Source organism: Myotis nattereri (assembly GCF_964212035.1).
Source record: "Myotis nattereri genome assembly, chromosome: 10".
NCBI lineage: Eukaryota > Metazoa > Chordata > Mammalia > Chiroptera > Vespertilionidae > Myotis > Myotis nattereri.
Window position 1 is genome coordinate 7477073 of NC_138085.1, and position 13008 is coordinate 7490080.

The 13008-nt window shown below is 40.8% G+C and overlaps 1 long non-coding RNA gene across 1 annotated transcript in view; it reads right to left on the reverse strand.

Moving 5' to 3' along the window:
* The window catches only part of LOC308525717, a 101000-nt gene that overhangs the window by 13960 nt on the left and 74032 nt on the right, over positions 1 to 13008 (reverse strand). Inside the window, exons 3-5 of the long non-coding RNA XR_013996467.1 lie at positions 4711 to 4851; positions 2500 to 2591; positions 236 to 357 (exon numbers count right to left, since the gene is read on the reverse strand). This is a non-coding gene — a long non-coding RNA (uncharacterized lncRNA). The remainder of the gene's footprint in view (positions 1 to 235; positions 358 to 2499; positions 2592 to 4710; positions 4852 to 13008) is intronic.

Here is a 13008-nt window from a genome sequence, read left to right on the forward strand (position 1 = left end):
TGGTCTCAGGAAAGGAAAAATTACTTAATGGGGGGCATTCTACTTCCCTCGCCGTTTAGCTGCATTTGCTATTTGGCCAGAAACAACCAGTAGACTAGCTCTCAACCATACTTAAAATCACTAGGGATAGCAAGAGCATTGCTTTGGTTGCAACAGGAGTAACTCAAAACAACTCCCTCCACTAAACACTTCCTGAATCATTTCCCTTCCTCCATGAGCCCAGTATTTAACTCACCAGTCAAACTCAGCTTAGGGAGAGGCAATGGTTCCACTGGAACAGGACAGTACGGAAACAAGGTACACAGCCCTGGTTCTACCCGAGGGGCCATAGTTCACTGACACCACCACTGGAACAATCTATAATTAAAATGAAAACCACCATGTCAGAAAATTCTAAGCAGAAAAGGACAAAGGAATGCCACTGGTGAGTATTTCAAAAGGAGGCACGCTGTGCAAGAGGGATCCATTCAGTGCTGTGGCCCAATCATCCAAAGCTCAACGTTCTCATGTGAGCAGTACTCTTGCTCTGAGGGGAGACACATTTCCTTTCTTTCATTTCATATTTGCTTTCAAGGAAAACCAGCTGGTCAATACACCAAGCCAACACTCCTCAGGTATCCAACAAGAGAAACCTAAATGTCTCAGTGAATTTTAAGTTTTACTAAATTTGACTTAAAAAAAGGTTTCATTTTAAATTGATATGTGGCTGCCCGACTGGCATGGCTCAGTGCTTGAGCGTGGACCCCGGAACTAAGAGATCCCCGATTCATTCCCACTCAGGGCCCGTACTGGGGTTGCGCGCGAGGAGCTATGGGACTGATGATGCTCTCTCATCATTGATGTTTCTCTCTCCCCTTCCCCAGCCTCCTCACCACCCCCACCCCCACCCCCACCCCCGGCTCTCTCTGTTCCCCTTCCCTTCCTCTCTCTGAGATCAATAAAAACATATATGTTTAACCAGTTCTATGTGGATAATATGGACCCTATGAGACAGGGTACTTCAAAACACTAGGCAACTGTTGTGAAACAGTCATCCCTGAGTCTCGGGACACCTTTCCTCCACAAGTCCACACAGAAGAAATGTACGGGGCCCTTAGTGATCACAGTAGAAACAGGAAGTTCTCCATCCCACAGGTCCCCACTGCCCTTCCCCTCACCACCTCCTCCTGGGCTGAGGCACCTCCTTCGGGAGCACTTTGACACTAAACTGCCCCATGTTCCTTGCAATTTGGCCCATTCTGCCCAAGGGTTCACGCCAGAGTTTCATAGTTGATTTCTGTGACACTAAGTTGCTCCCTGATATAAAGCACAATAGCGAGCAGAGGATTTTTTCCCTCTCCTTGATGCTGGGAGCCTACCCTGACATCACTGAGCAGCTGAATTCAATATTGGATCCACCTACCTGTGGACTTGTTCTTTTGTGAGAAAGACAAGTCCCTACTGTTAGCTTCATCACTATTCTGCTGCTTATAATTCTCAGCTGCCACACTGAATGAGATCCTTAAAACTCCTGAGGGTGGACAAGGTTGTAGCATTTCATGGTACTGCAAAACAACAACAACAACAAACACAAAAACAAAAACAAAACAACTATGGGAGCAGAGAGCAGGACAGGGGAAAGATGGGAGATGCTGCAAAGAACACCAGCCTTCCACTGACTCCAGAGTGAGACGTCGGGATACAGGGCATGGCACAGCTCTAAGCTGGGCTGGCAGAGTGTGATGCCAATGAGGATCTCAAAGTGTGACCACAGAAAAGGGGTGAGGCAGAGACAAGACTGCAAAAGAAGCTAAGGTCGGATCATGGACGGCCTGGACGGACACGCTAAGGATTTGGGACTCATTTCTAAAGGCCATAGGAGACCACTGTTAGTCTTCAGAAGAGACATGATTATATTTACATTTTCAAAAGATCCTTCGGGCTGCTGGTAGAGAATGCTTAGGGACCTGGCGATACTAGAGGTTGACAGGTCACAGAGAACACATGGGATCAGGAGGCCCTGAAGTCAATGTGGCTTAGTACTCTTGCTGTTAACCTTGATGGCTTCACACTAGAATCGTCGTATCAGGAATGTCAAGGTGGAAATCTATCCCACTCATGGGACTAGACAGCTTATGTCTAGAAGTTACAATAAAGTAGCAGGATATGCCGTATCTTTTCTCAGACCAAAACACTCTCAGAACAAAGTGGAGAACTTACCAAAACCAAGATTGGTTAAAGTGGTAAGGAAAAGGGGGTGGACTCAGCTTACTGACAGAATAACAGGTCAGTGGCACAGACAGAGACACACACACACAGGAAGCGAGACAGACGCTGAGAGGAAGGAAGGGACCTCAAGAACGAGAGTACAAGACAAGTGACAGGACCTGACACCCCATCAGTTGGGCTGTACTCTATGTTGTTTAGAAGCGAGTTTATGACATAGAATCCAAACATAACAGAAATACAAGCAAATGTCACCATACTCTTCACAAAACCTTTAATGACACAGATGCTTACCTTGATCAAGTGTGCATACTTCTTCAGTTGTTCTGAAAAGCATTGTGTAATCCTTGCAGCAATGATCTAAGTAAAACTCCAATTTTTAGTCCCTACAACAACAAGAACATATAAAATACAAATAACTAGGAAGGTATTACAATATTTACCCCCAACAGTTAGCATTCATCAGTAGAACTTTCCCATTTAAAAACATACTTATGAGAAAAAAGATAATCAAATCCAGAGCCCCTTTATTCTATTTCTGGACTTTCCAGTGCCCAGTTTGATAAGTGCAACCTCAACGACTTTTGCTAGACAAATTTTGTGCAGGTGAAACTACTGTAAAAACACTGTGATCTCGGTTCTCTTCCATTACCTATTAGCTGTTGATCTTCAAAAAACCATCTCTAGAGCCTCAATATTTTCTCCAGAAAATGGGGAAATACCAGTTAATTCACTATGACGTTTTAAAACTAAATAAAATATGTGAAAAATACCAGAGCCCGTTATTAGGGTTGGAAATCATTTCATTATAAAACAGTTTTCATGATAGTAATGATTTGTTCTAAGAGAAATAAAAAAACTAAAAGTGCCATGTCTCAGAATACAACTTCTTTATCTCAAGGAAGATCACAAAAATTAGAAAACGTGCTATAATATTAACTCAGATGTTGATATTTTTATTCCATTCAATTTTATTATCAAGGGTCACAATACCCAAGTGTGTGACCTTTAGAATTCAGTGTGAAACAGAGTGCCGGCCAGGCTGTGAGAGTGCAGTCTCAGCACCATTTAAACGCAGATCCACCAGGAACCTGAGAGACACAGAAGGCCACAGCACAAGTGCAGCAGAGCCCACAGCGAACCAAGTGTCATGGTCTTGGAAACACACTCTGACAGGTTTTCTCATCACTAATGGGGGGTCTTGATTCCCTGGCCTTGTTGACAATTTATGTAGCTAAACTGCAATTCTCTGAACTGTAAGCACTACTAGAATGTAGGTATTGTTACAGCATAGCAGGTATTGTTATAGACCTTCCACCACAGTGCAGGCAGTCAGCTTGTCACCATGAAATGCACTGGGTCACCCCCAGTGTTTACCCTGTTTCCTGGCTTCCTGCTGATCTTAGGACAAAGATGACTCACAAGACCTTACATTGCCAATATCTTCAAACAATTCTGTGTTTTGCAAAAAAATGCTCTGGGTTCCTAAGGCCAATTTCTGAGTCACCTGAGCACTCCTGGAAGTTTTCACTCTACACACAGTATTTACCTTGCCAACTGAACAAGGGGGGGGTCAACAAGTGAATGAATTCCTTCTCCCATCAGAGTATTCCATTTAGGCTCCTCAGAGACCCAGTGAAGAAGGAAAAAGATTGCAGGTATGTGAGAGAAGTGTAGAAGAATCCAGACTGAAATTCTGTGACAAGTCTTCATCCTTCATCTGAGAAACTTTCCAAAGGATTCAGACATAAAGATCTGTTCAAAAGGTGAGACTCAACCTTCTGGGGGTGGTCTGAATTCAGTAAATACTCCCAATCCCGAGAAGAAGAAACAGATATTGACTTTTTAAATCATGCCTCCTTGTAATTAGGGGGGTGGGAGTGATCAAGGAGGGGTCGATGGGTGTAGAAGACATATGTAATACTTTAAACCAGTGTTAAACTCAACCTTCCTAATGCCGCGACCCTTTAATATAGTTCCTCATGTTATGTTGACCCCCAATTTCACTATTACAAATTGAACATAATTAAAGCATAGTGATTAATCACAAAACAATATGTAAATATATATGTGTTTTCCCATGGTATTAGGCGACCCCTGTGAAAAGGTCATTCGACCCCTAAAGGGCTCACGACCCACAGGTTGAGAACCACTGGTTTAAACAATAAAATGTTCAATTAAAGGATTCAAGTTCCATTTTTACACTAAGTTGATCTAAGAATATGAAAAAAAAAAATCACAATGCTGGCCCAGCAGGTGAGGCTCAGTGGTTGAACATCAATCCATGAACCAAGAGGTCATGGTTCAATTCCTGACGAGGGCACATGACCAGGTTTCCGGTTTTATTCCCAGGAGGGTGTGTGCAGGAAGCAGCCAACTGATGATTCTCTCTCATCAAGGATATTTCTATCTCTCTCCCTCTCCCTTCCTGTCCCTGAAATCAATGAAAACATTTTAAAAATTAAGTAATCACAATGCTGGAAAATGAAAGGAATATCAAAACACCTAAATAACTTTAGTGATCTTCTAAATCCTCTGTTGTCATTTCCAGTCTCCAAAGCACTTTCTCCACGAGATTTGAGGCTCTTTGTTGTCATTTCCACAGTCTCCACAGCACCTTCTCCAGAATGAGATGTGGGACTCTTCCTTTAACGAATAATATAAAAATGCTTAGACAAAACCACAATTATTCACTTTGTTTTGAACAACAACAAAAAAGAGGTATACATTTGGAATCAAAAAGTTCAATAAAATTCTAAACAGAAACTTATTGTAGGCTTTTTCAGACTTACCCTGTGCTATGATAAATGCCTAAAATTAAAACAAAATGCTTATCTAAGAATTGCATCTAAATAATTGCCTATTAACAAATAGTATCTAAATAAGAATTATGGTGAGCTAGAAGGGAACAATAACAAAGGGGGGACACTGAAGCCGGTTTGGCTCAGTGGATAGAGCGTTGGCCTGCAGACTGAAAGGTCCCAGGTTCGATTCCGGTCAAGGGCATGTACCTGGGTTGAGGGCACATCCCCAGGGGGTGTGCAGGAGGCAGCTGATTGATGTTTCTAACTATCTCTCTCCCTTCCTCTCTGTAAGAAATCAATAAAATATATTTTTAAAAAGGGGGGGGGGAACATCTATAATACTTTCAAAAGGAAAGATTTTAAAAATAAATAAATAAATAAATATGACATATAGCTATATACTATCTTCTCACCAGCTCAACACATACACCATGGGAACTAAAAAAGATAAAATAAAATTAAACAGATTAATAATAAATATTATAAGAAAAGATAAAGTATGTGTGTAAATAAATTTTAAGAAAAGAGTAGATAAAAATTTAAAAATCTACTAGATAGAAGCCTTGCCACAAAAGTGTCCTCAAACCATGGCTCAACCTGTATTGACCTTATGTCCTTTATAAAACTAAAGATTACCAGAAGAGCTATTCATAACCTACAGGCTTCTTAATGATCTCATCATTCTTAGACAGTCAGAAAAAAATCTTTAGAAAAACTAAACTTTCCCTTTCATCTTGCAAAACATAAACTAGGAAATGCCATTCAACTTTCACTAGCATGCCTAACAATCACTTACTTGAAATTATTTAATGGTATTTTATGGGTTTTTTAATTGTGGTTAAATATACATAATGTAAAATTTACCATTTTAACCATTTATGGTGTACAAATTCAGTACCATTAAATACATTCATTCATAAAGTTGTGTAACCTCAATGCTATCCATTTCCAGAACTTTTCCATTATCCCAAACACAAACTGCCAATTCAACAACTCCCCCTTTCTCCCTCCCTCAGCTTCTATTATATTTTCTGTCCTTATGAATTTACCTATTCGAAGCAAAGTACCCCATGAAGATGGTATTATACAGTATTTATGTTATGTTGGGTATAACATCCTCAAGGTTCATCCATGTTGTAGCACATCTCAGAATTTCCTTCATTTTAAAGGCTAAATATTTCATTGTAGGCATATACCACATATTGTATATCCAGTCATCTCTCCATACACATTGGGGTTGTTTCTAATGTCAACTATTGTGAATAATGCTGCTATGAACACTGGTGTTCGACTGAGTCCTTGCTTTCAAATCTTTTCTTTTTATTTCAACAGTTTTTTATTAAGGTATTACATATATGTCCTAATTCCTCCATTGCCCCGCACCCCACTCCCATTCATGAACTCAGTCCCCTGGGTCTGTGTCCATTGGTTATGCTTATATGCATGTATACAAGTCCTTTGGTTGACCTCTAGCCCTGACCCCCACCCTCCCCTACCTTCCCTCTGAGGTTTGAGCATCTGATCGATGCTTCTGTCTTTCGTGTATATATACCCAAAAGGGGAATTGCTGAATCATATGGTGATTCTAGGTTTAACTCTACCCACCCCCCAATTTATCTTGAAATTTATTGTTGAAAATATTATAGATGTCCCTTTCTATCCCCCATTGATCCCCTCCACCCTGTGGAGCTTTAACTTTTTGAGAAACAGCAAATGGTTTCCAACGGTGGCAATTTTTAATTTTCCACCAGTAATCACAGGGTTCCAGTTTCAACAACCTCACTTATTTTTTTCATTGTTTAATATATCAGTAATCTCAGTAGGTATGACATGGTATCTCACTGTGGTTTTGATTTGCAATTGCCTAATCATTAAACATGCTGAGCACTGTTTCATGTGCTCATTGGCCATGTACATATCTTTAGTAGGTATGACATGATATCTCACTGTGGTTTTGATTTGCATTTGCCTAATCATTAAACATGCTGAGCACTGTTTCATGTGCTCATTGGCCATGTACATATCTTTAGAGAAATTCCCGTTCAAGCCCTCTATCCAGTTTTAAATTGAATTTTCTGATCTGTGGTTGTTGAATTTAGGAAAAACCGGCATTAGAGCTGCACTCCCACCTGAAATGTCTCAAATCTACGCTGTACCTATTATTGACTCAGCTTCCTTTTATGAAATCCCATCCTCCCAGCCTCTAAAAGCAGAGAGTACTTTATTTTATGTTTATTTTTTAAATGTACATTGTTGAAAGTATTACATAGGTCCTCCTTTCCCCACATTAATCTCTTCCGGGCCACTCCCATCCCCACCCCAATAGTATTTTCATACTCTCCCTTACTCCTGATGTCTCAGGACTTGCACATTCCCTCAGCTCTGTCTCTCATCTCTGTCTTCTCTCTTCAGAGCCAATCTTTTCCCCCTGAACTATCATAGAACAGTATCCTTGACAACAGTCTCTCTACTATCCAGCCAATCCTACACATCCTACACATTCCCACCAGTTGTGGCATAAAATTCACATCTTGAGCTGACCATCCTTTCCATACTTTAACAATATTCAATAGTCTGCCATATAAAAAGGAAATCAAATACTTAATTATACACTGCCATCACAAACACAACACCCTGATACTCATGACTGCGACCTCCACCATCCATCCCACCTACCCCCAATACGAACATAAATTCACTTTTGGACTTACAGTTTCTTAATCCACCATTCTGTTTGGACGCTTACTCCTTATCTCTACAAGTCTACAATATCCTCTTATTAAGCTTCGCTATCTTGAGGCAACAGACACTACTGAAGGGGGGCTGGCCTCTATTTATACTCTTTAGGGTAATGAGGAGCCACTCCCTTCAGCTCTGGTTGCCCAAATTCTATGGTTGCCCTGGTGTGGCTTGCAATCACAATGCCTCAGCTAGACCATCCAGGAGGGGCGGAGGGAGCAGAAGATGCAGAAATCTCACACACTCTGGTTATAAAACAGAGACCTTCCTCTTAACTCCTAACATTTTTCCCAAACAGTCCTCTCTCTCTCTCTCATTTCGTCTAGTTCCATTACAGTCCAGCATATGGCAGGGAGGTGGTGTTTCCTCTAAGACAATTCCCATACTCCCCCGTCATTTCAGTGGTCCATTCCGCTAGGTTGAGTTGCTACAATTTCCTAGGATTTTGAGTGTTGTTTTAATGGATGTTTATTTTAGAATAGTTCCACATTTACAGAAAAATTGTGAAGATAATAACCATGCACACCATACCCAATTTCCCTTATTACTAATATCTTACTTCTGTATGGGGCAAAAGTAACATGAAGTGAATCATCAGTGAAACAGAGTGAAACCTCACTTCTCTAGTATCTCCAATATCCAAAAATGCTGTTCTAGACCAAGTTGTTCAAGGAAAAACTGTACCAGTTGTGGCATAAAATTCACATCTTGAGCTGACCATCCTTTCTATACTTTAACAATATTCAATAGTCTGCCATATAAAAAGGAAAACAAATACTTAATTATACACAGCCATCACTAACACAACACCCTGTTACTCATGACTGCGACCTCCACCATCCATCCCACCTACCGCCAATACGAACATAAATTCACTTTTGGACTTACAGTTTCTTCATCCACCCTTCTGTTTGAGGTCATACTCCTTATCTCTACTAGTCTACAATATCGTCTTATTAAGTTTCGCTACCTTGAGGCAACAGACACTACTGAAGGGGGCCTGGCCTCTATTTATACTCTATAAGGTAATGAGGAGCCACTCCCTTCAGCTCTGGTTGCCCAAATTCTGTGGTTGCCCTGGTGTGGCTTGACATCACAATGCCTCAGCTAGACCATCCAGGAGGGGCGGGGGGAGCAGAAGATGCAGAAATCTCACACACTCTGGTTATAAAACAGAGACCTTCCTCTTAACTCCTAACATTTTTCCCAAACAGTCCTCTCTCTCTCTCTCATTTCTTCTAGTTCCATTACTTTCCAGCATATGGCAGGGAGGTGGTGTTTCCTCTAAGAAAATTCCCATACTCACCCGTCATTTCAGTGGTCCATTCCGCTAGGTTGAGTTGCTACAATTTCCTAGGATTTTGAGTGTTGTTTTAATGGATGTTTATTTTAGAATAGTTCCACATTTACAGAAAAATTGTGAAGATAATAACCATGCACACCATACCCAATTTCCCTTATTACTAATATCTTACTTCTGTATGGGGCAAAAGTAACATGAAGTGAATCATCAGTGAAACAGAGTGAAACCTCACTTCTCTAGTATCTCCAATATCCAAAAATGCTGTTCTAGACCAAGTTGTTCAAGGAAAAACTGTACCAGTTGTGGCATAAAATTCACATCTTGAGCTGACCATCCTTTCTATACTTTAACAATATTCAATAGTCTGCCATATAAAAAGGAAAACAAATACTTAATTATACACAGCCATAACTAACACAACACCCTGTTACTCATGACTGCGACCTCCACCATCCATCCCACCTACCGCCAATACGAACATAAATTCACTTTTGGACTTACAGTTTCTTCATCCACCCTTCTGTTTGAGGTCATACTCCTTATCTCTACTAGTCTACAATATCGTCTTATTAAGTTTCGCTACCTTGAGGCAACAGACACTACTGAAGGGGGCCTGGCCTCTATTTATACTCTATAAGGTAATGAGGAGCCACTCCCTTCAGCTCTGGTTGCCCAAATTCTGTGGTTGCCCTGGTGTGGCTTGACATCACAATGCCTCAGCTAGACCATCCAGGAGGGGCGGGGGGAGCAGAAGATGCAGAAATCTCACACACTCTGGTTATAAAACAGAGACCTTCCTCTTAACTCCTAACATTTTTCCCAAACAGTCCTCTCTCTCTCTCTCATTTCTTCTAGTTCCATTACTTTCCAGCATATGGCAGGGAGGTGGTGTTTCCTCTAAGAAAATTCCCATACTCACCCGTCATTTCAGTGGTCCATTCCGCTAGGTTGAGTTGCTACAATTTCCTAGGATTTTGAGTGTTGTATTAATGGATGTTTATTTTAGAATAGTTCCACATTTACCGAAAAATTGTGAAGATAACCATGTACACCATACCCAATTTCCCTTATTACTAATATCTCACTTATGTATGGAGCAAAAGTAACATGAAGTGAATCATCAGTGAAACAGAGTGAAACCTCACTTCTCTAGTATCTCCAATATCCAAAAATGCTGTTCTAGACCAAGTTGTTCAAGGAAAAACTGTACCAGTTGTAGCATAAAATTCACATCTTGAGCTGACCAACCATTCCATACTCTAACAATATTCAATAGTCTGCCATATAAAAAGGAAATCAAATACTTAATTATACACAGCCATCACTAACACAACACCCTGTTACTCATGACTGCGACCTCCACCATCCATCCCACCTACCGCCAATACGAACATAAATTCACTTTTGGACTTACAGTTTCTTCATCCACCCTTCTGTTTGAGGTCTTACTCCTTATCTCTACTAGTCTACAATATCGTCTTATTAAGTTTCGCTACCTTGAGGCAACAGACACTACTGAAGGGGGCCTGGCCTCTATTTATACTCTTTAGGGTAATGAGGAGCCACTCCCTTCAGCTCTGGTTGCCCAAATTCTGTGGTTGCCCTGGTGTGGCTTGACATCACAATGCCTCAGCTAGACCATCCAGGAGGGGCGGGGGGAGCAGAAGATGCAGAAATCTCACACACTCTGGTTATAAAACAGAGACCTTCCTCTTAACTCCTAATATTTTTCCCAAACTGTCCTCTCTCTCTCTCATTTCCTCTAGTTCCATTACAGTCCAGCATATGGCAGGGAGGTGGTGTTTCCTCCAAGACAATTGCCATACTCCCCCGTCATTTCAGTGGTCCATTCCACTAGGTTCAGTTGCTACAATTTCCTAGGATTTTGAGTGTTGTTTTAATGGATGTTTATTTTAGAATAGTTCCACATTTACAGAAAAATTGTGAAGATAATAACCATGTACACCATACCCAATTTCCCTTATTACTAATATCTTACTTATGTATGGGGCAAAAGTAACATGAAGTGAATCATCAGTGAAACAGAGTGACACCTCACTTCTCTAGTATCTCCAACATCCAAAAATGCTGTTCTAAACCAAGTTGTTAAAGGAAAAACTGTACCAGTTGTAGCATAAAATTCACATCTTGAGCTGACCATCCTTTACATACTTTAACAATATTCAATAGTCTGCCATATAAAAAGGAAATCAAATATTTAATTATACAAAGCCATCACTAACACAACACCCTGTTACTCATGAGTGCGACCTCCACCATCCATCCCACCTACCGCCAATACGAACATAAATTCACTTTTGGACTTACAGTTTCTTCATCCACCCTTCTGTTTGAGGTCTTACTCCTTATCTCTACTAGTCTACAATATCGTCTTATTAAGTTTCGCTACCTTGAGGCAACAGACACTACTGAAGGGGGCCTGGCCTCTATTTATACTCTATAAGGTAATGAGGAGCCACTCCCTTCATCTCTGGTTGCCCAAATTCTGTGGTTGCCCTGGTGTGGCTTGACATCACAATGCCTCAGCTAGACCATCCAGGAGGGGCGGAGGGAGCAGAAGATGCAGAAATCTCACACACTCTGGTTATAAAACAGAGACCTTCCTCTTAACTCCTAACATTTTCCCCAAACTGTGCTCTCTCTCTCTCATTTCCTCTAGTTCCATTACAGTCCAGCATATGGCAGGGAGGTGGTGTTTCCTCCAAGACAATTCCCATACTCCCCCGTCATTTCAGTGGTCCATTCCGCTAGTTTGAGTTGCTACAATTTCCTAGGATTTTGAGTGTTGTTTTAATGGATGTTTATTTTAGAATAGTTCCACATTTACAGAAAAATTGTGAAGATAATAACCATGTACACCATACCCAATTTCCCTTATTACTTATGTATGGGGAAAAGTAACATGAATTGACTCATCTGTGAAACAGAGTAAAACCTCAGTTCTCTAGTATCTCCAATATCCAAAAGTGCTGTTCTAGACCAAGTTGTTAAAAGAAAAACTGTACCAGTTGTGGAATAAAATTCACATCTTGAGCTGACCATCCTTTCCATACTTTAACAATATTCAATAGTCTGCCATATAAAAAGGAAATCAAATATTTAATTATACAAAGCCATCACTAACACAACACCCTGTTACTCATGACTGCGACCTCCACCATCCATCCCACCTACCGCCAATACGAACATAAATTCACTTTTGGACTTACAGTTTCTTCATCCACCCTTCTGTTTGAGGTCTTACTCCTTATCTCTACTAGTCTACAATATCGTCTTATTAAGTTTCGCTACCTTGAGGCAACAGACACTACTGAAGGGGGCCTGGCCTCTATTTATACTCTATAAGGTAATGAGGAGCCACTCCCTTCATCTCTGGTTGCCCAAATTCTGTGGTTTCCCTGGTGTGGCTTGACATCACAATGCCTCAGCTAGACCATCCAGGAGGGGCGGAGGGAGCAGAAGATGCAGAAATCTCACACACTCTGGTTATAAAACAGAGACCTTCCTCTTAACTCCTAACATTTTCCCCAAACTGTCCTCTCTCTCTCTCATTTCCTCTAGTTCCATTACAGTCCAGCATATGGCAGGGAGGTGGTGTTTCCTCCAAGACAATTCCCATACTCCCCCGTCATTTCAGTGGTCCATTCCGCTAGGTTGAGTTGCTACAATTTCCTAGGATTTTGAGTGTTGTTTTAATGCATGTTTATTTTAGAATAGTTCCACATTTACAGAAAAATTGTGAAGATAATAACCATGTACACCATACCCAATTTCCCTTATTACTTATGTATGGGGCAAAAGTAACATGAATTGACTCATCTGTGAAACAGAGTAAAACCTCAGTTCTCTAGTATCTCCAATATCCAAAAGTGCTGTTCTAGACCAAGTTGTTAAAAGAAAAACTGTACCAGTTGTGGAATAAAATTCACATCTTGA